Raw genomic sequence first — 26,146 nt, 5'->3', positions numbered from 1 at the left:
ACTAATGTTTACGCATTTTTTGCCAGCGAAAATGGGTGGCATGTCTAGTGTGGCGCCATATTAAGTTATGTTCTGCACTCTGCATATTCCGGATATACACCAAACGTGATCGCCCCCTCCCACTGGAACTGCCAGGTAGCATCTTCTGTTATTTCTTTTCGTGCTCAGCTTCAAAAGATTTTACGATTCTAAAAAGAAAGCGGGAGATGTGGCAGAACTGACTGGAAACATCTCGACTGTCATCGAGGCAGGATTTGAAGAGGTGAAACATACGGGGGAGAGAAAGAGATCAGTCAGTCATTATAGGCAGAGCAATTACCGAGCGATCTTCCTCCTGTCTTCGTGACAAGAAAACCAACCTTTATCATGTAAACCACATTTTATTCAGCACTTTTAACATCAGTTTCGAGCTTTGTCTTTTTTTGTTCTGTTTTGGAAGCTTGTTCAAGCTATCAAATGCTCTTGGCTAAATGTCAAGGTCAAAGCGGCAGGCAGGTGTTCTTCTGGCTCGCTCGGGGGTCCCAGAAATGAAAAGGGGTTGAATTTCGTTGTGACGCCTGAGAAAGCTGAGGTCACTGTTGAGTCGTGTGAAGCTTATAGTGAATTTTGGGGTGAGGAGAAGGCTGTACTGAACGTGATCTGATCATGATCTGTATGGGCTAAATGTTGGCTGTCCAGTAATTTGCAGCCACCCCACTGAAGACTCTCATGGAGCATGTAAGTGCAGAACTGGTCTGGACTTTGCTCAGAGAGCCTCCTGGGTGAAAGAAAAATGTGGCGCCTTCTCCCACACGTCCTCTTTAATTGTCTTTGTACTGAACATTTTGGAGGAGTAGACGGAAGGTGTGGGGGCAAGATTAAGGGGCAACACCAAAAGAAAAACACACAAAAAGGAGTCCACACAGGTGCCAGCAAACTTCAAAAAGTGCATATACACCTTTTATATTGCCCTAAGTGGGAGGGAGACGAGGGAGGGAGATGTCTCCAGGAAGCTCCAGTGTCCATATGGAGGCCGTGACTAGGGCGTGGACCCAGTTCCCACATGCTGAACGCCAGCCATGCAGTGGTCGGAGTGGGGAAAAAAAAGTAGGGGAACTGTGGGTGGAGAATCAGGGGGCGGGAATAACTGAAGATTGAATCAGTGGGCGGAGTCAGGGTCGTGGCTACAAATAGCAAAACATACCAATTTTTAGTACGTTTAGCATTTCACTGACCAGTTACAGCTTATAACGTTATTTAATTAAAACAATGGATAAACATGTTTGAGGTTTAATTCAGGAAAAAGCAAACAGTCATAGGGAATACAGGTTTATGTAAAGCGTGTGAAATATAAGCAGGAACATCATGTTACCTTAATGCTTTTACCCAATGTTCAGAAATCCATGATTATTTTTTGTCTCAAACATTGAGGTCATGAATACAGGGCTCCTCCTGTATACATGTGTTAAGCAGGGCTCAGAAGAGAAAGGGACTCTTCAGGAGAATCTAGACTCCCCGAAACCCACAAAGGCTCCTTCATATTCATGTCGCCAGCTAACTGCTCAATCATAATATAGCAAAAAGAACAACTGAATGCAGAACAATATCATACATTCACCCCAGTACAGAGATCTGGGCCTAAATCCATTGTTTCTTTGCTCACCATGCCATTCCAGTTTGGACCCAGCCATATGCAAATCAGTCTAGATTCTGCGCCCAATGGGAAGAGTCCTGCCCCCTCCCTTATCATGCCCCCGTCACCGCTCCTGCCCCCGTCACTTCTCCTGCCCCGTCTCTTCTCCTGTCCCGTCACTTCTCCTGTCCCGTCACTTCTCCTGTCCCCGTCACTTCTCCTGTCCCCGTCACTTCTCCTGTCCCCTTCACTTCTCCATCTCCTGTCCCTTCACGTCTCCTGTCCCTTCACGTCTCCAGTCCCTTCACGTCTCCTGCCCCGTCACTTCTCCTGCCCCGTATCTTGTCCTGCCCCGTCACTTCTCCTGCCCCGTCACTTCTCCTGCCCCGTCACTTCTCCTTCTCCTGCCCAGTCACTTCTCCTTCTCCTGTCCCGTCACTTCTCCTGTCCCGTCACTTCTCCTGTCCCGCCACTTCTCCTGTCCCGTCACTTCTCCTGTCCCGTCACTTCCCCTGTCCCGTCACTTCTCCTGTCCCGTCACTTCTCCTGTCCCGTCACTTCTCCTGCCCCGTCACTTCTCCTTCTCCTGTCCCGTCACTTCTCCTTCTCCTGTCCCGTCACTTCTCATGTCCAGTCACTTCTCCTGTCCAGTCACTTCTCCTGTCCCATCACTTCTCCTTCTCCTGTCCAGTCACTTCTCCTGTCCCGTCACTTCTCCTGTCCCGTCACTTCTCGTCCCGTCACTTCTCCTGTCCCGTCACTTCTCCTGTCCCGTCACTTCTCCTTCTCCTGTCCCGTCACTTCTCCTGTCCCGTCACTTCTCCTGTCCCGTCACTTCTCCTGTCCCGTCACTTCTCCTGTCCTGTCACTTCTCCTGTCACTTCTCCTGTCCCGTCACTTCTCCTGTCCCATCACTTCTCCTGTCCTGTCACTTCTCCTGTCCTGTCACTTCTCCTTCTCCTGGTCCCTTCACTTCTCCTTCTCCTGTCCCTTCACTTCTCCTTCTCCTGTACCGTCACTTCTCCTTCTCCTGTTCCGTCACTTCTCCTTCTCCTGTCCCGTCACTTCTCCTTCTCCTGTCCCTTCACTTCTCCTGTCCCTTCACTTCTCCTGTCCCTGTCACTTCAATCAATCAATCAATCAATGACACTTGTAGAGCGCGCTACATACCCGTAGGGTCTCAAGGCGCTGGGGGAGGGGGATGCCGCTACTGCTCGAACAGCCAGGTCTTCAGCTTCTTCCTGAAGGAGAGGTGGTCTTGGGTCAGGCGCAGGTCGGTCGGGAGGGAGTTCCAGGTCTTGGCGGCCAGGTAGGAGAAGGACCTTCCTCCTGTAGTCGCTCTTCGGATGCGGGGGACGGCGGCGAGGGCGTTGTTGGCTGATCGGAGGTGGCGTTTGGGAGCGTAGAAGTTGATCCGGCTGTTGAGGTAGCTCGGGCCTTGGTCGTGTAGGGCTTTGTGTGCGTGGGTGAGGAGGCGGAAGGTGATTCTTTTGTTGACGGGGAGCCAGTGAAGGTCTCTCAGATGTCCGGAGATGTGGCTGGTTCGTGGGATGTCGAGGATGAGTCTGGCTGAGGCGTTCTGGATCCGCTGGAGTCTCTTCTGGAGCTTGGCGGTGGTACCGGCGTAGAGGGCGTTGCCGTAGTCCAGTCGGCTAGTGACGAGGGCCTGGGTGACGGTCTTCCTGGTCTCGGTGGGGATCCACCAGAAGATCTTCTCCTGTCCCCGTCACTTCTCCTGTCCCCGTCACTTCTCATGTCCCGTCACTTCTCCGTCTCCTGTCCCGTCACTTCTCCTTCTCCTGTCCCATCACTTTTACTGTCCCTTCACTTCTCCTGTCCCTTCACTTCTGCCCCGTTCACTGCTCCTGCCCCCGTCACTTCTCCTTCTCCTGTCCCCGTCACTTCTCCTTCTCCTGTCCCTTCACTTCACTTCTCCTTCTCCTGTCCCTTCACTTCATTTCTCCTTCTCCTGTCCCTTCACTTCACTTCTCCTTCTCCTGTCCCGTCACTTCTCCTGTCCCCGTCACTTCTTCGAGTGGAGGATGGGCACATTTACTTATTTTGCTTGGTGTGCATCAGGGGTTTACTGCAAAATGGGGGGCATTCTAAATTTCTGACTATTCCCTTGGTTCCATGGAGCAGTGAAGGCCGCTCTTTTAGGAAGTGCAAAGGACACTCTCATCACGTGCTGCTTGCCATTATAAGTGTAGTTCAAAGTTAGGGGCATTTTGATTTTCTGGCTTCTCCCCTGAGCAGAGCCTCACACCTTAAAGGCCACAGGATCGCAGAGGAGGGCTTAAGATCACGTTGTCCTCCAGTTAAAGGGGTCTGGCAGTTTAAAGGAAAACCACGTTCTCTTTATCAAGACCTGTATTTCGAACAATTCCCAACAATAGGCATCCCATGATGTTCCCTTGTTCAATTACGTCTGCTGGGTGTTGAGACTAATGTATTATTCGCCGGATTTCTCCTTTAATACATCACGTACGAGCAGCAAAACACACTTATAAAAACACAGCTTAGAGCACTAAGCAAAATAAATATTCCATAAAACGCATTAGAAGAAGCAAGCACCTTCATGCACGCCTTTGACAGCCACAAGTATTTTTACAAGTATACTGTCCATAACAATAGCTTGATCGAATGTAATGCTTTTCCTCGCCTCCTCCGCGTCGTGGACGTCAGGGTTGTGTTTTCCAAACAGCAGATTACACTGCCCACAGCGCACCTCTCACGCCCCAGAGGGATTGTTTTAAAGTTTTGACTACACATTTGCGGACCCATCTCGTATATTTGTTGCACAAAGAGCCATGGCCTGCACCCAGATACCAGAGACACCTCATGCAGATCTCACTGGCATATGCTAACGGCAGGCAGCGGGCGGGCCCATTGTCATTCCAAAGGGGATAATCAGCCTCAATCGGAATGACTAAGGGCCTCCCCCAATCTGTGCGAGGTCAGGGAGGGGCTGCTGCAGCCTCTGGAGGTCAACAGAGAAATGCGAGCAGCCCCTGGAAGCTGAAAAAAAAGTTATTGTTTTCAGTAGGACTATTCTCTCTGTCCCGGGATGCTTTTTTCAAAAAAAGAAGTAGGGGAACGGGCTGAAATTATTTTTAGAAGTAGGGGCACGCCGTGCCCTTCCGTCCCCGCCCACTTCTACCGCTGCAGCCATGCCTATTTACTTTTGAGTGTATGGGTTTTTTCACTGAGTTTAAATTACCTATACAGCCTCTGAAAGGGTTTAATTTGGTAACAACCATGGGTAAAGTTTGGTTATTTTAAAATATATTTTTATAGTATAATATCCGCCATTTTCTAATGAAAATGATGGTAGTTGTGCTATATAAATAGATTGTAACATAACATCTGTTGTGCCACATCTCCCTCTGCTTTGAGTTCATAAGTCTGGTGCGATATTGAGTCAAATGCGGTCTACTGGTCTGTCAGTGTGTGCTCCATGCTGGGATTGGTCGCTACGTCAGTGAGTGCCGTGCTGTGAGTGCACAGTTTTGTGGTGCTGGACTGAGATTGGGAGTTAGTGCTGATGTATGTAGATTTTGCTTTGCTAGGAAATAACGTTAATTTCAATTGACATTTAATTGAATTTATGTCTATCAAATATAGATAAAAGATTGCATTTGTCAAGAAATTAGTGGTTTTATTTATGGATGATGTGAGAATACCTGTCCATGGAGGTGGGGCAGTCCAGATGGTATGCATGCTTGTTACATGATAGCTAATATTGGGTTACACGGATGCAGTTGGCTTAAATAATGGCATAAGATCACTGCAAATGAAGAGTCCTTGCTGTTTCTTCCTCATGCTCCTTTAAACCTGAGAATATTTGAGAATTTTAGGAGACTGCTATATGAAATGAAACCCCCACCTAGACCACCCCAATATAAAACTGTGAATGCCTGGGTGCATGTGGTACATGCAAGAGAACAAAAAACATTTCAGAATAAGGCCAAAAGAGTCAGTTAAGTGTTGGATGGAAGCGAAGTGGGATGCACAACAGCAGGCAAGGGGAAAACAGATGATTTAGGGAGTTAGTTACTCTGTCTTAACTAGTGGAACGAAAGGGAGAAAGAAAGCACAAGAAAGGGGTGTGGCTAAAATAAAGAAAGATACAGTGATAATGACTCCATTGATGTGTTGTTGAGTGATTTATTAGCTTCTGGACCACTCTCATACATCGTAGTTCAACAAGTTAGAGGAGATCAACCTTCTATGGGATTTCAAACGCCCACAGATACAAGTGTTAGTGCGCCTGTCAATCAGAGCCTCCTTGATGGGGGAGTGCCTAGAACACTTTGACCTCCACAATTGGCACATGATCTGCCCCCAAATCCAAGATTAGTGCATATTCCACTCTAAGCTCCACAAAGAATGCCCCTGATTCCACTTCCATCTTCCCAGATAATACCACTGATTCCTTTACTTACTCCACCAAGAATGTCCCAGGATAATCCTCCTGTTTTTACACCAGTCACACCCACAATTACCACTGCCACTGTTGTGTTTGGGATTGATGCCTTTGTAGAGATGGGAGCAAGGCCCCAAACAGGAGCAACTCCTGTTCTGAGTGTTAGGAGTGTGCCAACCATAGAGACTGAAAGGCCCAAAACCCAGTCATCGGAGACCTGCACCCTTTTATGTACACTAGATGTGGTAAGGGTGAAGGTCGAGTTAGAGGAAATAATTTAATCTTGAGTTGGGATTCATAGATTAGTATAATGAAGAGGAACTTTTGTATCTGTGTAAAGAAGCCACTAGGCATGGTTGTGTGACACATGAGTCTCTCAAGGGGATATCTACATACTTTGAGATTGTCCTTTCAAAAGGCAGAACCCTAAGAAAACAATTTAGAATGTTCATGACTGAAGGCACTCTCAAGGATGGTTTCAAACTGCAAGTAAAATAACTAAACTGTAACATTCAATGAAGGAGCAACACACAGAAGTTTACAGAAAATGGGCTCAGTAAAAGAAAAAGAAAGATAATGTAAGGAAGACAGAAGTGGCTGAGAGTAGGAGTGATTCAGAGGTCAAAGCTTATCCACCGAGAGAAGTACATGGTGGTGATGGAATCAGGAATTTACCTATTAAGGTGATGTTGAGATGACGCAGGTTGGGAAAGGTGTTACACTTAGTAGAGGATGAGGAATGCCTGTTAACCCGAATTCGGGAATGCATAATGCTATGTTGAAGAAAAGAAATGCAGTGTTATTATTGTAATAGATTGGGACATTGGAAGCTTGAGTGCCGATCAAATCCAAATCAGGTACAGCTTGATGGCCAAAGGCCTGAAATGATTGTTATGCCAGCTCCAAATATGCAAATTTAAAGAATTTTAATCCTAACATGCACCAAGCCCCCTTGATGCATCATAATCTGAACCCTCCAATGCTTAATGTGAATTCTAGTGCCCAAGCTCCACTGAACCCTCTCCAGAGTTCAGAAACTTTCCAACACTTCCCAGACTTTACCAGCTTCGGAAATCCATGTTCTGAATTATCACAATGACAGTGCCTGAGAGGGGAGGAAGTTTGTGTGCTTGACACAGCCTTGGAGGTAGACCAGAGTGGTCCATATGTAGAAGAAGAGGTGAAAGGCCATTCCATATACCTTTTAATCCACACTGGTGATACTCGTTCTACTGTAAGGACAGTGGAAGTCCCATACCCACAAACAATTGCAAAACAAACCAGACAGTGAATCTGGTTTTGGTCAAAGTCACAGTAAAAATAGGTTCCTTTGAAGAGCACCATCAGTTGTAAAAGTGATTCTCATCCAGCAAGTCTATTAAGAATAGATCTTTATGCAAGCTTAACTGTGTGATATTTGTATACTAGATGGTGTCAAACACATGATGAGACTGTCAAATATAAATTAAACACTTAAAAGCTATTTGTCCTGCTAGTGCCTGTTTTGACAAAAGGACACCTGCTGCCCAGCTTAAAGCACTCTGTAAAGGAGAAATCCTGGGATTACTCTGGCAAAGACCTTGGTCTGACCACAGGTGTTGAACCTTTAAAGATCACAAGTAAACAAGATGCTGAACTTCTCAGAATGCCACAATTTAATCTTTCATCAGAGGCGGTTGCTAGAATTACCCCTGTGATTTAATCCATGTTAGAGAAGGGTATTTTAAAGGAGATTCTAGGAAGTTCCTGTAATTCTCCAAATATGAAGCTACAGAAACCAAACAAAAAGTGGTGGGTCCTGCAAGATCTGAGAAAGAATAATACTATTGTTTTCCTGTGGTACCAAATTTGGCTACAATACGGTTCCAGATTCTCTGTGACACTGAGTGATTCAGAATCATAGAACTGTGTCAAGTGTTCTTTTCCATTCCATTGCATGAAGATAGTCAACAGCTGGAGTAAACATTCAGCAATGTGTTGTTGCTGTTATGGGATTGTTATGAAATATCCTCTCACAGTCATGGTTCCCCATTAAGTAGAGATCTTGCCCGCACTTGAACTCAACACATGACCAACAGTCGATTTACAAAGCACATCAGTTTATTCTTGCTGCTGAAAACATTGCAATGTAGAGAAGTTCTTGTCCTAATCCTGCTACTCTGATGTCATTACACATGACTGCTTCTATGTGACCGAATTGTGTACCAGGCCAATTTGGGATGAACCTCTGGAAGAGCCTGATCATATGTTGTTTGTGGATGGCTCTTGACTGCTATAATTCTGGAAAAATTCCTTCATGATGGAAGGGCAGTGTCATTCTATCATTGTATAAAAAGGGTCCTAAATCTTACCCTGCAAGCTTTTGACAGATAGCCCTACTGGATGTGACTGGCAAACTCTTTGCCAGCAGTGCACCTACAACAATGGGCACAAGAATACAACATTATTCCTCTAGAGCAAGCTGGATTTAGGAGGAATCATAGTACTCTTGATAATATTGCTGTCCTCCAAGGGATAATTTAGAAATACATTTTCTAGGGTTAGGCCTGTGTACACGGCTTTTATTAACTTCTCCACTGTGTTTGACAGAGGTAATCATCAAAAACTGTGGAGAAAGCTTTCTTCTCCTGGTGTACCGTACCATCTTCTAAAAATTATTATTGAATTACATTCAAATACCTAGTGTTGAATTCTTATGGGAGAGAAGCAGGGTCTATCTCAAAAGGTCAAAATGCAATCTGGTTCAAAGCAGGGCTGCTTGCTGGCTCCCCTATTATTCTCTCGCCACATTTATGATCTTCCAGGTATCCGACGTTAGGTGAAGGGGGACCCTCCAAAAATAGGTACAAGGTCCATTAGTACTTTGTTGTATGCCGACAACATGGCTATAATGGATCTAACCCCTATTGACCTACAACATTGCCTTACTGCCCTGACAAAATATGGCGAAGCCCACATTTTGAAAATAAATAACTTTAACAGTAAAATCTTGATCTTCCATAAGAATGGTATAAAAACAATGGGGAAGTTCAATTGGTATGTTGGTGAAGATAAACTAGCAAAGGTGGACTCATATCTTTATCTGGGTAAGGTATTTTCTAGAGGTGCACAGAAATATGATCACATAAATCTATTCAAGCAGGGACCTCTCCCAGGGAAACACACTAAACATATTTTTTAAAACATGTGGGAGATGTCACTTTGGCCACATTTTGTTGGTTTACAGGGTTAAAATTCCCCCTTCATTATGTTATGCATGTGAGGAATTGGACATAAGTCTTTGGCACTTTTTTGAAGGAATTGCAGGACAATTCTTTCACCAGATTTGTAACTTGAATACACATTCAGCCCCTTATATTCTTTGGCTGGACTTTGGTTAATTGTCTTCTTACACTTATGTTTTGGCCGCTGTTTTGAGGTGGGGACATTCGCTTTTTTGCTGAGCGAAGGGAACACTGCAAACAGCTCTGAAATGAGAGCTTTTCTTTTCTAGAAAAAGAAGAGAGGTCTTTTGAGTTGGCTAAAGAAACTTTTGGGCTTGATCTGAATGTAGGCTCCATTATGTCTAAGTCAGTTTTAAAGAGTTTAATAAAAAATACTCTGTTCAAAATAAGTCAGGACAGAGACATTACTTTATGCCAGTCAAACCAGCAAAAACAGGTGGTACTGGAGAGCAATTTGGGGAACAAACCTCAGCCTTATCTAATCTGAATTCTGCCTCATGGGATCAGAAGAATGATCCTCTGAATGAGAATGGATTTGCTCCTCCTACATGTTATCACTGTTATTTGGAATAAAGTCCCAAAACAGGAGAACATTTGTGAGCTTTGCAGCTACATATTCAAGATGATAACCATGTAATGTTATATGTCCTGTATTGCACATTGCACAACGTCAATTTCTAAAGCCACTGTTTCTCAAAATTTATATACAGTCTGCTCTGGAGGCTAATAATTGTTTAATGTTCCCACCTAATGAAGTGGCTTGTAATAAAATCTGAACATTTTTCAAATATTTTTAAAATATGTTCTTATTAATAAATTAGGTTGTAATACCAGCTGATCTGTGTTGCACAATGCACGTTGTTACTTTTTAAGGCCAGAAGGCCATATGTAGGTACATGTTTTGCGATCGCAAACACTGCGAATCGCAGAATTCAGGGTGTATGCGATCGCAAAACAGACCGTTCCCGTTCCGATGTTGGAAAGCTTTCGGCATCGCAAAAATGGGAATTGCTAATTTAGCAATTACCATTTTTGCATAACAAGGAATCTGCTAATAATATTGCGAATTCGCAGTCTGCGGCTCAGTATTTGCAATATTCGCAAATTGAGATGTAGCAATGAAACACAAATTGCGATTTTCCGATAATCGAAAATTTGCACTTCTCAATTACCACCAACTCTGAGCAGGTGATAACCAGGTGCAACCTATTTAAACAGGCCCACAATGCCACTGGGACTTCTCATCATGGCTGGCCTGTATGTGATAGCCAGGAGGCTGCGTATCAGAGATGCTGCACAGAGAAGGAGACGCCAGGAAAGGATCTACAGAGCACACATCACCCTCTTCCAGCAGACCCAGAAGGACATCCATGTGCACTACAGGCTGCACCCAGACAGCATCCTGGAGTTGATAAAGGAGCTGACACCCATACTTGAACACCCCACACACAGGGCACACACCATTCCCACCCATATACAGGTTTTGTGCTCACTGCACCTCCTGGCATCAGGGAGTTTTCAGGGGGTGATAGCCTCAGCAGGAGGGGTCTCTCAGAGTGCACTTTCGCGCTTTTTCCACGCTTTCCTTGATGCAATGGTTCCGAGGCTGCATCACCATATCCAATTTCCCAGCACACAGCAGGCACTAGATCAGACCAAGCAAGAATTCTACCAAATAGCCCAATTTCCCCACATCATTGGCTGCGTAGATGGGACCCATGTCGCACTCTCACCCCATCACAGACTGAGTATGTTTTAAGAAACAGAAAGTCATATAATTCCCTGAACATCCAGGTTGTGTGCAACACTAAACATATAATCACAGGTACTGGGTCAAAATACCCAGGAAGTACACACGACTCATTCATTTTTCGCCACTGTGGATTAATCGCACTCACAAATGGCGAATTTGGAGAGGGCTACCTGCTAGGTAATTGCATGGCTCACAAACACACAACCCGTGAAGATTTGAATAGGCAGGACATTATTTAACATTAATCTACTTTTGCCCTGCAGATTATGTTATGTTATTTGCACTTATAGAGCGCGCGATTACCGTTGGGTGTCCTGGCGCTAAGTACTGGTTACCTGAGGAATCTGAGAGACAATCTTACATGCGAGAAGAGCCATGTCTTCCTGCCCTTCCGAAATGACAGAAGATCCGGAGCAGTCTTAAGAAAGAAGGGTAGCTCATTCCAAGCTCTCGAGGCACAAAGAGTGAAACTACTGCCCCTCCCAATTAACCTTTTATTGACAAAGGAACTTGCACTCGTTTAGCACTCGTAGATCGTAATGTTCTGCCAGGGACATACCAGCAGAACTTTTGCTTAAGAAACTCAGGACCAATTCCATTATTTGGCTTTAAAAACAATACAGAGTGCCTTAAAGCAAGCCCTTTGTTTTATCGGAAGCCAATGTAGTTTCTTAAATTCTCCTCTCACAGAGACAAATTTGGGTGTTCCGGACAGCAGCCTGGTCGCTGCGTTTTGGGCTAGTTGAAGTCTATACATATGTTGTTTTTGTATATTCAAATATAGGCTATTACAATAGTCCCAACGCGACGTTATAAGGGCCATGACAACTGTCTTAAGATTGCTCTCAGTCAGGAAGATCCTAATTTTCCTTATGATTCTGAGATTCATAAAATAAGCTGAGATCACCATACTTACTTGATCACCCATGGTGAGTTTGTTGTCTACTAATACCCCTAGGTTTTTGGCCTTCCTGGTGGGTACAGGGCAAGCGGCCAGGTCTTCCGGCCACCAGTGTGGTGTTCGCACCTGTGGGTTATTCCCAAACTTTAAGACCTCAGTCTAATTAGAGTTGAGCTTTAGACAATTGGAGGACATCCAACAGGATATTGCGCTCATGCATTCTTGAAAGCGTTCCCCAACTTCTTTCTCACCTCCCTTAGTCAACGACAACACAGGTGACAGTGCTTATGCTGTACGTGACTACATCCTCACACCGAACCTGAATCCAGCCCCAGCAGCTGAGCGGAGGTACAACAGTGCCCACAGGGAAACACGCTGCGCCATTGAGAGGACCTTCAAAATCCTTAAAAGCCGTTTCCGCTGCCTCCATAAGCGTGCAGGTGCACTACAGTACAGCCCTGAGACATGTTGCAAAATCGTGGTTGCCTGTGCAATGCTACACAACATCGCTACCAAGAAGGGCACCCCAGTGGATCTGACAGATCCAGACACATCAGATGAGGAATAACCAGCTCCACAAGGCAGACCGGCAGGAGGTGCCGGGGCGGCTGCCGGGCGCCTTAGATGTGATGAGATCACACAAAACTACTTCTATGTGATAAATGAGGACACAATGCCAAATAATGGTGCTTAACTGTGATGTTTATTTCCTTAACTGCAGGAACACATCGGTCACACAGCGTGACTGAAATGTTAATGCTTGATCATGTTTGTGCCACAGTGCTAGATTTGCCATGAGTCAATGAGTCCATATGGAATGTGTTGCTTCACAAATAGTCATGAGTCTGTGCTGCCGCTTCACCTCCTATGTGCACGCCCTGTTGCCCCTCGCTCAGGCTGCACACTGACCTCACTGGAGTCATCACCTACTCTCCCCTGGAACACACTCCGGCGTCTATCTGCTGGAAGTGGTGGAGTTATGCTGCTCCTGCTGGACTGTTCGTCCGTATCCAATGTGCCAAGTGTCCCTATGCCACCTGTGGCAGCTGCGCGCATTTGGTCCACGGCATGTGTCACCTGCGTCAGGCCCCTACCCACATCCTGGCAGCAGTGGGCCATTTCATGCTGCATACTAACACATCTTCGGGCCAGCAGGGATGTGGCGGTTGACTGGCAGTTGACAGCCCTTGTGTACAGGTCCAGCCGGGTGTGTAGACGATGTTTCTTCCTGCGCCTGGCTGCCCTGTCTTTCATCTCCCTGCACAGTCCTGCCAATGCACTTGTCATGGCCATTACACCAAGCCGCAACTCTGCCATGTTGAGATTGTGTGCTGCTAGTTGGCGCTGTATTGACCTTATGTATTGACCTTGATTTGCTGATTGTTTCAATACTTGACTTGCTCTGTATTCAATTTACCGCTGCGCGCTCTGTATAACGCTTTAGCCCATTTACATACTTGATTTGCTGATTGTTTCAATACTTGACTTGCTGATAGTTTCAATTGTTGCATCGCCAGCGTAACTTTAGTGCCAGATTTGCTCCCTGAATAATAGCGTGTGCTGAAAATCGCCGCTTTGCTTCTTGTCACTGTGATTGCAGAGTATTTCTCAGCATCAGTGTTTTCCCCCTAGCGCTCTCTCCGCATCCTGACCCCTCCGCCTCCATTTTGTGTTTGTTGACCTCCTCCCTAGCCCGACCCGCCTCCCAGCTGAACCGCCCTCCCACAGTAAACAAACAGTGCTCCTTCGCCTGGAAGCGCCGTGACTCACTCCTCGCCTCCAAGCAGAGTGGTCGCTCCCCTGCTGCTGCGTTATCGCTGCAGAAGGCTCACGTCAAGATTTGCAGTATTTCCTACAATTATATCCTGCTCTGTATTCAATTTACCGCTGCGCGCTCTGTATAACGCTTTAGCCCATTTACATGCTTGATTTGCTGATTGTTTCAATACTTGACTTGCTCTGTATTCAATTTACCGCTGCGCGCTCTGTATAACGCTTTAGCCCATTTACATACTTGATTTGCTGATTGTTTCAATACTTGACTTGCTGATAGTTTCAATTGTTGCATCGCCAGCGTAACTTTAGTGCCAGATTTGCTCCCTGAATAATAGCGTGTGCTGAAAATCGCCGCTTTGCTTCTTGTCACTGTGATTGCAGAGTATTTCTCAGCATCAGTGTTTTCCCCCCTAGCGCTCTCTCCGCATCCTGACCCCTCCGCCTCCATTTTGTGTTTGTTGACCTCCTCCCTAGCCCGACCCGCCTCCCAGCTGAACCGCCCTCCCACAGTAAACAAACAGCGCTCCTTCGCCTGGAAGCGCCGTGACTCACTCCTCGCCTCCAAGCAGAGTGGTCGCTCCCCTGCTGCTGCGTTATCGCTGCAGAAGGCTCACGTCAAGATTTGCAGTATTTCCTACAATTATATCCTGCTCTGTATTCAATTTACCGCTGCGCGCTCTGTATAACGCTTTAGCCCATTTACATGCTTGATTTGCTGATTGTTTCAATACTTGACTTGCTCTGTATTCAATTTACCGCTGCGCGTTCTGTATAACGCTTTAGCCCATTTACATACTTGATTTGCTGATTGTTTCAATACTTGACTTGCTGATAGTTTCAATTGTTGCATCGCCAGCGTAACTTTAGTGCCAGATTTGCTCCCTGAATAATAGCGTGTGCTGAAAATCGCCGCTTTGCTTCTTGTCACTGTGATTGCAGAGTATTTCTCAGCATCAGTGTTTTCCCCCCCTAGCGCTCTCTCCGCATCCTGACCCCTCCGCCTCCATTTTGTGTTTGTTGACCTCCTCCCTAGCCCGACCCGCCTCCCAGCTGAACCGCCCTCGCCCCTCCCCCTCCTCTGTCCATTAATGTTAGATGGTCCCACGCGCAGCGTTCACGCGCTACGTACACGCCGAAGGTGCGCCAAAGGTAAGCCCGTCTACGCCCGTCCGCGCCTGGACCGCGCCCAACGCCATACCCCCTGCCCCTCGCGCTGCCCAGCCCCCCCGCGCCACCCTCCTAGCCCTTAACCCCGGTCGCACCCCCACCTGCGTCCAAGCCGCTCCTGGACGCACCCATTGACCGTTCTCCTGCTTCTCCTGCAAATTTACTTGCACCGACAACATCTCCGCTATGACCACACCACAGATTCCCGACCCCAACCACCTAGAATGCATCCTTCTCAACACCCGCTCGGTCCACAGGCACGCCATTGACCTCTGGAACCTACTAGACACCATCTCTCCTGACGTCGCCTTCCTAACGGAAACATGGATGAACGCTTCCTCCGCCCCTGACATCGCCATCGCTATCCCTGATGACTATAAGATCACACGCAAGTACCGCACCGACCATACAGGAGGTGGAATCGCTATCGTCCATAAGAAAACAATCCGCATCTCAACCAGCTCTGATGCCAACCTCGCCAACTCCGAACACCTTCACTTCCAGATCCACATCGACCCCAAGACCACTCTCAGAGGCACCCTCCTCTACAGACCACCAGGACCACGCGCAAAATTCAGTGAAGACATCACGGACTTCATCACCCCACATGCGCTCCCCTCCAAAGACTACATCCTACTGGGAGACCTCAACTTCCACTTTGAAAAGATCAACGACCGCAACACCGCCACCCTCTTAGACAACCTCGCAAACCTCGGACTTAAACAACTGGTCACTTCCCCCACCCACATCGCAGGTCACACTCTCGACCCCATCTTCACCTCCAGCAACCATGTCTCCTTCAGCCACACTACAGATCTCCTCTGGACTGACCACAGCTGCGTTCACTTCACCTACAACAAGCCGAAACCCATCATCCACCTCCAACCAACTCTACAAAGAAACTGGAACAAAATCACCACAGAGCAGATTTCCACATCACTCCTCCACACCTCCCCAGCCCCCTCTTCTAACGCCAACGAAGCCGCCTCCAACCTCACCCTTTGGTTATCCAACACCGCCGACACCTTAGCACCACTGAAAAAACGTCAACACAAACTTGGCATCAAGAAGGCCTCATGGTTCAACGACGACCTCAAGAAATCCAAGAAACTGTGCCGCTCCCTTGAAAAGGCCTGGAAAAAAGACCCATCCACCAGCAACAAGGACGCCTTCAAAAGCGCCATCCGTACTCACCACCAACTGATCCGAAAAGCCAAGAAAACAGCATTCAAAGATCGACTTGACAACAACGCCCACAACAGCAAGGAACTTTTCAACATCGTCAAGGAATTCTCCAACCCCTCGGCCTATTCCAACGACATCACCCCCTCTCAAACCCTCTGCGATTCCCTAGCCTCTTTTTTCCACAACAAGATTGCTGACATCCACAACAGCTTTGACAACCAACCCGGAAGCCAACCCACCCTACCATCAGCTGACATCCACAACAGCTTTGACAACCAACCCGGAAGCCAACCCACCTTACCATCAGCTGACCATCCTCCCCCCGGTAACACCCTTAACGCCTGGAACCCAATCTCCACTGAGGACACCATCCGCCTGATGAATTCCATCCACTCTGGATCCCCCACAGACCCATGCCCCCACCACATCTTCAACAAAGCAGACTCCGTCATAGCTCCGCACCTCCGGGACGTCATCAACTGCTCCTTCAACTCCGCTACCTTCCCAGAAGATTGGAAACACGCTGAACTCACCGCCCTTCTGAAAAAACCAACAGCAGACCCCACCGAACTCAAAAACTACCGCCCCATCTCGCTCCTTCCATTCCCGGCCAAAGTCATCGAGAAAGCTGTCAACAACCAGCTCGCCGCCTTCCTCGAAGCCAACAAACTACTCGACCCCTCACAATCTGGCTTCCGAGCCAAACACAGCACTGAGACCGCCCTCATCGCAGCAACAGACGACATTCGTACTCTACTGGACAATGGAGACACAGTCGCCCTCATCCTCCTCGACCTCTCTGCAGCCTTCGACACAGTCTGCCACAGCACCCTCTTACAACGCCTCAGAAACATCGGAATCCAAGGAAAGGCACTGGAATGGATCACCTCGTTCCTCACCGGAAGAACCCAGAGAGTCCGCCTCCCACCATTCAAGTCCGAGGCCTCTGCAATCATCTGCGGCGTACCACAAGGATCATCACTCAGTCCCACCCTCTTCAACGTATACATGAGCCCCCTCGCGGCCATCGCCCGCCAACACAACCTCAACATCATCTCTTACGCGGATGACACTCAACTGATCCTATCTCTCACCAAGGACCCCAGCACCGCTAAAACTAACCTACACGAAGGAATGAAGGAATTCGCCGAATGGATGAAACAAAGCCGTCTGAAACTGAATTCAGACAAGACGGAAGTCCTCATCTTAGGTAAGTCCCCCTCTGCATGGGACGACTCCTGGTGGCCGGAAGCCCTCGGAAATGCACCCATCCCGACAGACCACGCACGGAACCTTGGCGTCATCCTGGATTCTTCACTCTCTATGAACAGACAAGTCAGCGCCGTATCCTCTTCCTGCTTCAACATTCTTCGCATGCTCAGAAAAACATTTCGCTGGATCCCCTCCGAAACAAGGAAAACAGTCACCCACGCCCTAGTCACGAGCCGACTGGACTACGGAAACACCCTCTACGCAGGTACCACCGCTAAACTCCAGAAGAAACTACAGCGAATCCAAAACGCCTCAGCCAGGCTCATATTAGACATCCCACGCAACGAACACATCTCTGGTCACCTTAAAGACCTCCACTGGCTACCCGTCAATAAGAGGATCACTTTCCGACTGCTTACCCACGCACACAAATCACTCTACGACATCGGACCAGACTGCCTCAACTCTCGACTGTCCTTCTACACCCCCTCCCGCCAACTTCGCTCTTCCAGCCAAGCCTTCGCCACTGTACCTCGCATCAACAAGTCCAGCATGGGAGGCAGATCCTTCTCATACCTGGCTGCCAAAACATGGAACTCACTCCCTGCTTACCTTCGCCTCACCCAGAATCACCTAGCGTTCAGAAAGCAGCTTAAGACGTGGATATTTGACAAATAATCCACCTCCCCTTCCTAAGCGCCTTGAAACCCTCTGGGTATGTAGTGCGCTATATAAATGTTGACTTGACTTGACTTGATGCCTTTGACTTGCAGGCCCTGCGCTTTCAATATGTTGCCCTCAAGGCCAGAGAACATTGTGTCTTCTTCGGAAGGAGAATTGCTGGTGGAGGGCCGTGTCCGGCGTCTTGACCCACTCCCAGCTGTAGGTTGTACAGTGGACTGTGGTATCTGCTGTCTTGCATGCTGCCTCGGGACTGGCTGTGCCTCTTCAGCTGTATCTGTGGACTCTGCCTCCAGCAGTGGTAGTGGTAGCACTATGTTGCATGGTCTGCCTGGCGCAGGGTCTGCCTGTCTTGCTGCGCCCTGCTCCTCCTGCCTTGCCTTGTACACATTTGCTGGTGTGTCCACCCCTTCTGCCACGGTTTCCTGTGTTGTCGGTGGTGCTGTGAATTTAAATGCACACATTACTTGTGTGTCATGTCTACCTTTTCTTATGCATTAAATTTAGAAATTTTCAATTCACATTACTACTGTCTGTTTAACACATTTCCTGAATGAGTCATCCCTATTCCCCTTTGCTATGCCTCACTGGTCCAGTTATCAGTGCATGTGACTACATCTCCCATAATGCAATTCTGGGTGTGCTTGTGGACATGTACTGGAGTTGCACTGCGAGGAAGAGGTGTGGGGCCGCGGCTAGGGCAACTGACTCCGGAATCTGGGGATCGCGGTTCGATCCCTAGCACAGGGGGCAGATTAGCCCAGCAGCATGTGACTCCGGGCAATAGCTTCCCGACGGCCCCAGCACCTAGAGACCTTTACGGGTGATTGTGAGCTTTACAAATGTGGAATAATATTATTATTATTATTAATATTACTCAGGTTGGGTGTTTGGGGCTGTGAGTGGGCTGGTTATGTTTTGGGTGTTTTGGCATGCATCTTACCTTGTCTGGTGTCTGAATGCTTGGAGCTGTCCAGGTCAGCCACGCAACTCACACTTTAAGGCATGAGGGTGCCCTCCACCAGCTCCTCCAGGGCCGTTAACTCTGGTGCTGTTGATGTCCTACCTCTGGTCTGTTGTCCCTCACCAATCTTGTGGCCACCCACTCCTTGGACCGTTGCCACATTTCGTACCACCTTTTTCTAAAGTCTTCAAAGGTGTGTGACGCCAATTGCTTTCACTGTTTCCTGGATGTCACTCCAAATTTTCCTTTTTTTGGCTCTGGCACACAAAGTGAATGTTTGCCAAACAGGAGGTAATGTTGCCGTACTATTTCCTCAGTGAGGACCTCCAGCTCCCTCTCACTGAATTTTTTCTTTCTCTTTCTTGGATTTTCTTCTTGCTACTTCTCATTCCCCTGGGACTTCATTTCTCCTGCTTGCAGTTGCTGAGCAAAAACCTCCAACCCTCCTCACAGGCTCTCACTCTTCTTCTGGCTCTGACACAGGTGCTGGCAATCAGGTGCAGCTTGGGCAGTCACACTTCCGGGTTGTGATGTCATCATTCTGCACCTGAATTACTGTTTCCTGGATTTGCGATTCCTTAATAGCGATTACACAATTAAGGCATCGCAATTTGAGTAATCGCTATGTGATTCTGCGATATTTTGGTAATCGCAATATTTTTGCAATATTTTACCTACTTCGGGATTTGCGATTCTGAAAATGCGATTTGCAGAAAATTGCATTTTCAGAGTTGCAAATCCTTTTTTACCTACATATGGCCCTTTGTTCTTTAGACGCCTATGGATCTGTTTTTTCTGTTGCATATGTAAGATTTTAAACATGTCATATTTGCACATTTTATATTGCACTATGCATGATCACTATTTTTCTGAATATAACATACGATTTGTATTGGAGGTTTGCAAGTGTTACATTTGTACATCTAATGAAATGGTTTGTAACAAGCTCCCTGAATTGTTTCTGATATTTTCTCTTTTTAGATATGTACTAATAAAACGGGTTGCAATACTCACTTGGTTTGTGTTTTACAATGCACAAAATCACTTTCTATGGCCATTATTTTTAGATATTTATTGATCTGTATTAGAGTTTCGGAAATGTTTAATGTCTCCTCTTATTGGAATGGTTTGCAACAAGTCTTCTCATTTATATTTTTTACATTCCTTTGAATATATATATAAATGAACTTGACTGTTTGAACTTACAAATTGCCATTCATGTAACTGTTCGGAGGAGCCATATTTTATATACTTTGAATCTTATAAGGTATTATGCATTGTCATTTTTTACCATTGATATTGGGTTATGATGGCCTTGCTTTGGAGTTCTTTATCATAATAAAGCTTGACTTGACTTTACTCATGGGCAGAACCATGACACTTCCTGCTGTAACTGTTACTGGTTTTGTTTACTGCAAAGGCATGGCTGATGTGGTGCATTTAGTCTTAGTCCTGATGGCTGGGTCTTTGTGAAGAAGTAGGTGAGAAAGTCATGCCAGCATCCCTGATGGCATATTCCCTATCAAGTTATACTGATCACTGATAAGAGGAGTGGTAGCAGAATGCAGTTTTTACCGTGAGATGGATTTAAACAAAATGAAATATGAGAGGAAATTACGAATAACTGTTGAACTGGAGGTTTAAACAACACGTGTCACGGCAAGCGCGCTACCGAGCATTGTTTTAACTGAGATCACAAACGGGCTCCAGGGGAGAATAGAAAGTTCAGAAACCGGTCAGCACGTATGGATGCCTGGATTTTAGACATGAGAGGTGATCGGGAGTTTAGACATTTAGCATGGGTAGTGCTTTAAGCTATTAATGAACAACAGATAGTGAAAGCAAACTTTCCTGTATAATTTGAATAACTGAGAAATATGGTTGAGGTTAGTCTGCTTATTGTATTATGATTACTATAGAACTGATCAAGATTAATTCTTTTTGTACCTTAGAAACCCCCGAAGAAAGGATTTTCCCAAAATGAATTGGGTGATTCTCAATAAAAACATGGCATGTGGAAACAGTGATTCTCTTGTGTTTTTATGAAAAGCAAAGAAATAAATGAAAATGAGTATAATGGATTGAAGAAAAGCAAAGAAACAAAAGGAAGAATATTAATGGATAAAATTGCGGAACAAACGAAGGGTTGATTACGAATTTAATTAATTAAATTCATTTAAACTGGGATAAAACACATTCTGGTACTACTTTGGGCCTTTACGGAGGTGATATGTTTTACCACATACCACCTGGAAAGGCCTAAAATCAGGCTTAAACATGTTAGTTTGAGCTCCTTAAAGTGATAGGGGGTAGCGCTCAAGTTTCAGCCCACACTGCTGCGGTCCCGCCCACTGGTACTACATTAACCAGTGCGGCGAGCGGACGCGCGCAGGAGAAATCCCCAGATCAGGTGACACAGCAGGCTCAGGCTGCTCTTGCCAGTCTTTTTAAAATATTGTAAATTTGCACGCTGCTATTGTTTTTAAGAAACGGATTTGTGTTTTTAAAAACTGAACTGCACTTCACCTGTGTTCGGTGTCCCCCTGGTCCGCCGCAGCTTGTGCCGTTTGAGCAGAGGGGTCAACACCATCTTTCTAGGCGCCCTCAGTTCCTGGTCACACTTGGGGTAGCGCTTTAGTTTCAGCCCACACTGCGGCAGTCCCGCCCACTGGTACTACATTAAACAGTGCCCCAAGCGGACGATCGCAGGTGAAACCCCCAGATCAGGCGACACAGCAGGCTCAGGCTGCTCTTGCCAGTCTTTTTAAAATATTGTAAATTTGCACGCTGCTATTGTTTTTAAGAAACGGATTTGTGTTTTTAAAAACTGAACTGTACTTCACCTGTGTTCGGTGTCCCCCTGGTCCGCCGCGGCTTGTGCCGTTTGAGCGGAGGGGTCAATACAATCTTTCTAGGCGCTGTCACTTCCTGGTCACACTTGGGGTAGCGGCGTAGCGCTAAGTTTCAGCCTACACTGCTGCGGTCCCGCCCACTGGTACTACATTAACCAGTGCGCCAAGCGGACGCGCACAGCGGCGCGCCAAAGGCGCGCCAAAGGCAAGCCCGTCTGCGCCCGTCCGCTCCCGGATGATACCAGATGCCAGGTACCCTGTTCTTTTCATTCTCTATATGAGTTTCCTTACTGCCCTTCGGGCCCAGACTCCTTAATGGGTATCATACGATATACAAACCAGGAGCTCAACTCCCTAAATACAACCGGCACTAGTAATAAAACTCCCAAACCACTTAGCCACTGCAAAGGAAATGGTACAAACCTGGCTAAAACAGTGCAAACTCATAATAGCATACCGAACTCTGACTCCCCGACAAACCTAATGTGCATGTATTGCAACGCGAGATCATTGCTCAAACACGCCCTAGAAGTTTGGTCGCTCCTGGACTCCGACAATCTTGATATATTATTTATCACAGAGACCTGGCTTCAAGAGTCCTCTACCCCAGACATCGCTATCGCCCTGCCCCATGACTACAAATTACACAGCCTCGACGGGCGCAGCAAAAAAGGAGGAGGTATCGCCATCATATACAAATCCTCCATTAAACTCCATCCCCATGACTCCTACTTAGAGCCCTGGGGCGAACTGAGCATTGTCACCCTGACCCTCGGGAATAAAGAGTCATGGAAAGTGGCCCTTATTTACAGATTCCCAGGAGTTAAAACCCAATTTGTAAATAAGCTGATTGAAGCTATTGCTCCCTACTCCCTGGCCACAGGGAATTTCCTGCTATTAGGGGATTTTAACTATCACTTGGAGCTAACCTGTGACCCCCATACTGTAGATCTAGTTAACAACTTGACCTCTCTTGGACTCTACCCAATACCGACCGGCCCAATGCACAACGCTGGCCACACACTAGATCTTATCTGTACCAACTCAACCAAAGTAGAAATCAATCAGATCTCCCCTGTGCTCTGGACTGACCACTCTGTAATAACATTCTCTATCACAAGTCTCCACCCTGAACCTCACAAAATCACCCAAGAAAACCCGAGCAGATCACTGAACAAAATTACCCAGACTGCTTTTGCCACCCATTTTTCCCCACCCCCTATCACATATATTACCAACCCTAATACTGCAGCGATCAACCTGATTTCTGCCATCTCCCTGGCACTAGATTCTATAGCCCCGGCACGAGCCTCCAGGCCTCCCTCTAAGATCTCACCATGGTTCACTCCGGACCTGAAAATAACCAAACACTTGGTCAGGATTGCAGAAAGAAAATGGCGCCAAACCAATGACATTAATGACAGGCTACACTATAGGGCAGCTCACAGGTCCTACATGACTGAAATTGCCATGGCCAAAAAAGTGTATCTCGGAAACAGGATCTCACAAGAAGCCAACTCTCAAAGAGAGCTCTATAAAATTGTAAAAGAGTTCACCAATCCACCTGCCTGCCAGCTAACACCCAATGAATCTAAAGAGTGGGTTGACACCGTAGCCCTGTCTTTTCATGAAAAAATCAATGACATACACAAACTCTTTCCTCAATACCCCCCCCTGCCTCAGACTACTCTACCACCCACCAACTACTCCAGGGACCCAACAACCCACATCAGCAGCCTAAGGGAATTCTAAACCTGTTCTGAAACAGAGGTGGAGGCAACCCTGCATAAAATGAAGTTAGGAGCCCCGGGAGACCCCGCCTTCCCTCAAATCTTAGCAAAAATCGCCCCTGTCCTGGTCCCCGCCTTAACCAAAGTCCTCAATCAGTCCCTCTTGCACTCCTCCGTCCCCACTCACTGGAAGGAGGCGATAATTAGGCCAATCCTAAAAAAAAACACAGCCGACCCTAAATTACTCTCAAACTATCGACCCATTTCCCTCTTGCCTTTATTTGGCAAAATCATGGAATCTCTAATAAATAGGCAGCTCATCACCCACCTTGAGTCTAACAGACTTCTGGACCCATCACAGTCGGGATTCAGGGCATCCCACAGTACCGAAACTGCCCTGCTTGAGATCATTGACAATATCAGAATGACCTTGGATTCTAAACAATCGGCCATACTTGTCCTACTTGACCTGTCCGCAGCCTTCGACACCATCTCGCATCACATTCTTTTAGAACGTCTTGCTGAGGCTGGTGTTGAGGGCTCTGCGCTATTATGGATAAAAAGCTACCTTACCAACAGACGGTCAAAGGTTCAGGCTGGCTCCCATTCCTCCTGCTATCATGCTAATGACAAGGGTGTCCCACAGGGGTCAATTTTGAGCCCCACCCTTTTTAACCTTTATGTCTCCTCCTTGGCAAAGGTTATTCGAGCACACAGCTTTGAAACGACCTGATCCGATGACTGGTGGCCAGTTTCCCTCAGCCCCTGCCCCGCTCCCAAATCTTCAGTCAGAAATCTTGGGGGTGATCATTGATAATAAGTTATCAATGACTGAACACGTCAACAAAGTAGTTCAGACCAGTTTCGGCCTTATGCGCAGCTTGAGGAAGACTTTCAAATGGATCCCTCTCTCATCTCGCATGCCCGTTGTCCAGGGACTCCTTATCAATCAGATAGGCTATGGGAACTCGCTACTGTCCTCAGTCAACTCAACCCTCTTGGCCCGCCTGCAGGTTCTCCAAAACACTGCGGCTAGACTGGTGGTAAATCTCCCCCCGCGCACCCCATCTCTGCCCTGCCTTAAAACCCTACACTGGCTCCCAATAAAAAAGCGCATACAATTTAAGCTATGCTGCCTAGTCCACAAAACCATCAATGGACATGGACCAATGTATATTGAACAAAAGCTTAAACCCCACAACCCGTTAAGAACCCTCAGATCCACTGGCAAGTCTCTGCTGACAATCCCCAGGGTACGCACAGTCAGAAATGGCAATAGGGCCTTCAGTAAAACTTCCCCCGTAGCCTGGAATTCCCTTCCCCTCCAGATTAGGACTGAACCTAACCATCTAAGGTTCCGTAAACACCTAAAACCTGGCTCTTTTTTGCTGCTAGCCCATAGACCTGCTCCGTCTATCTGCTCTGAGGTATCTGCCAGCGCTCTGAGACCTTCGGATGATTTATGCGCTTTATACATTTATTTTACCTTACATTTTACATTACATTACAAACACTGCTGTGTAATGCGGAGACCTTCTGAACTGGATTCATGCATCACATACTCAGAGGGTGAGACCTTTTGGAGAAGAAGCAAACAGCCACAAATGAACACAAAGGTCAAACTCAGTGCCACCAGAGAGCTCAGAGGGAGAAGAAGGAGAATGTACACAAGTGTTTCAAATTCATCCTGAGACAGGTGCAGGGTTTGTGCCGAATGAACCACCAGTAGCACAGATAACCCCATACTGAAGAATTGGTACGCAAAGACTCTGAGCTTTAGACTGTGCATGCAGTGTGACCAGAGGGGGATCAAGAAATGAAGGGTGGCTGTAGCATCGTGCTACAATAAACACAGACACTTGTTACCATCTAAACTGGAGCTTTATTTAGTACATCTAGCTCGTGCCCTGTCCCTACTCTAACTGACCCTTTCCTGTGTCCACTCCTCCTCTTCCTCTGGCCCCCTAGCTCCGCCCACTCCCAACTACTGGCTTGCTAACTTCATAACATCTCCCCCCTTTGTGACAAAACAAACAAAACATACTGACTTCTCAGTCCATCTCTTCGATCAGTCTCTTGGGTGGACGTACATCACGATGAGGTCGTGGTGACCGGGCTCTCGGACGATTAGTGCTCAGTGTCTCAATGATCGGAGCAGTGCTCTCACGATCATCTGAATGCAGTTCTTCCGAACTGGGAGTGTCCATTTCACTCGTCATGGTTCTGGAGGTATCATGTGACAGTTTCTTAAAGTGCGAGATGTTTCTCGTAATTCGCCGCTGCTCGGACTCCGCCGTCAACATAGTTCCTTTCCTTTTCGTGACCACCAATGGTTCGTCCTTGAATGTACAGTCGGTCTTTTTCTGCAGCTCCTGCTTGACGATAACATGGTCCCCTTCATGTAGCGATAGTGATCTCGCTCTTCTCCGGTGGTCTGCGTAGGCCTTCATTTTTCCTTTGTTGCGTTCGTCAGTTATTCTTATTTCATGTGGATCTTTTGCGGATGAAGATGCTTTCAAGGCTCCATCCCACGTTGGAATGCGATTCCTCATGGGACGTCCCAGCATGAGGGTCGCTGGGCACTGGCCAGTCGTTGCGTGAGGAGTGGTGCGGTAAGCTCGGAGGACTTCATTGAGTGCTGCTTGCAGATCCTTTCCTTCCGC

This window comes from Lissotriton vulgaris, chromosome 7 (genome assembly GCF_964263255.1).
Source record: "Lissotriton vulgaris chromosome 7, aLisVul1.2, whole genome shotgun sequence".
Taxonomy (NCBI): Eukaryota; Metazoa; Chordata; class Amphibia; order Caudata; family Salamandridae; genus Lissotriton; species Lissotriton vulgaris.
This window is presented reverse-complemented; position numbering follows the sequence as displayed.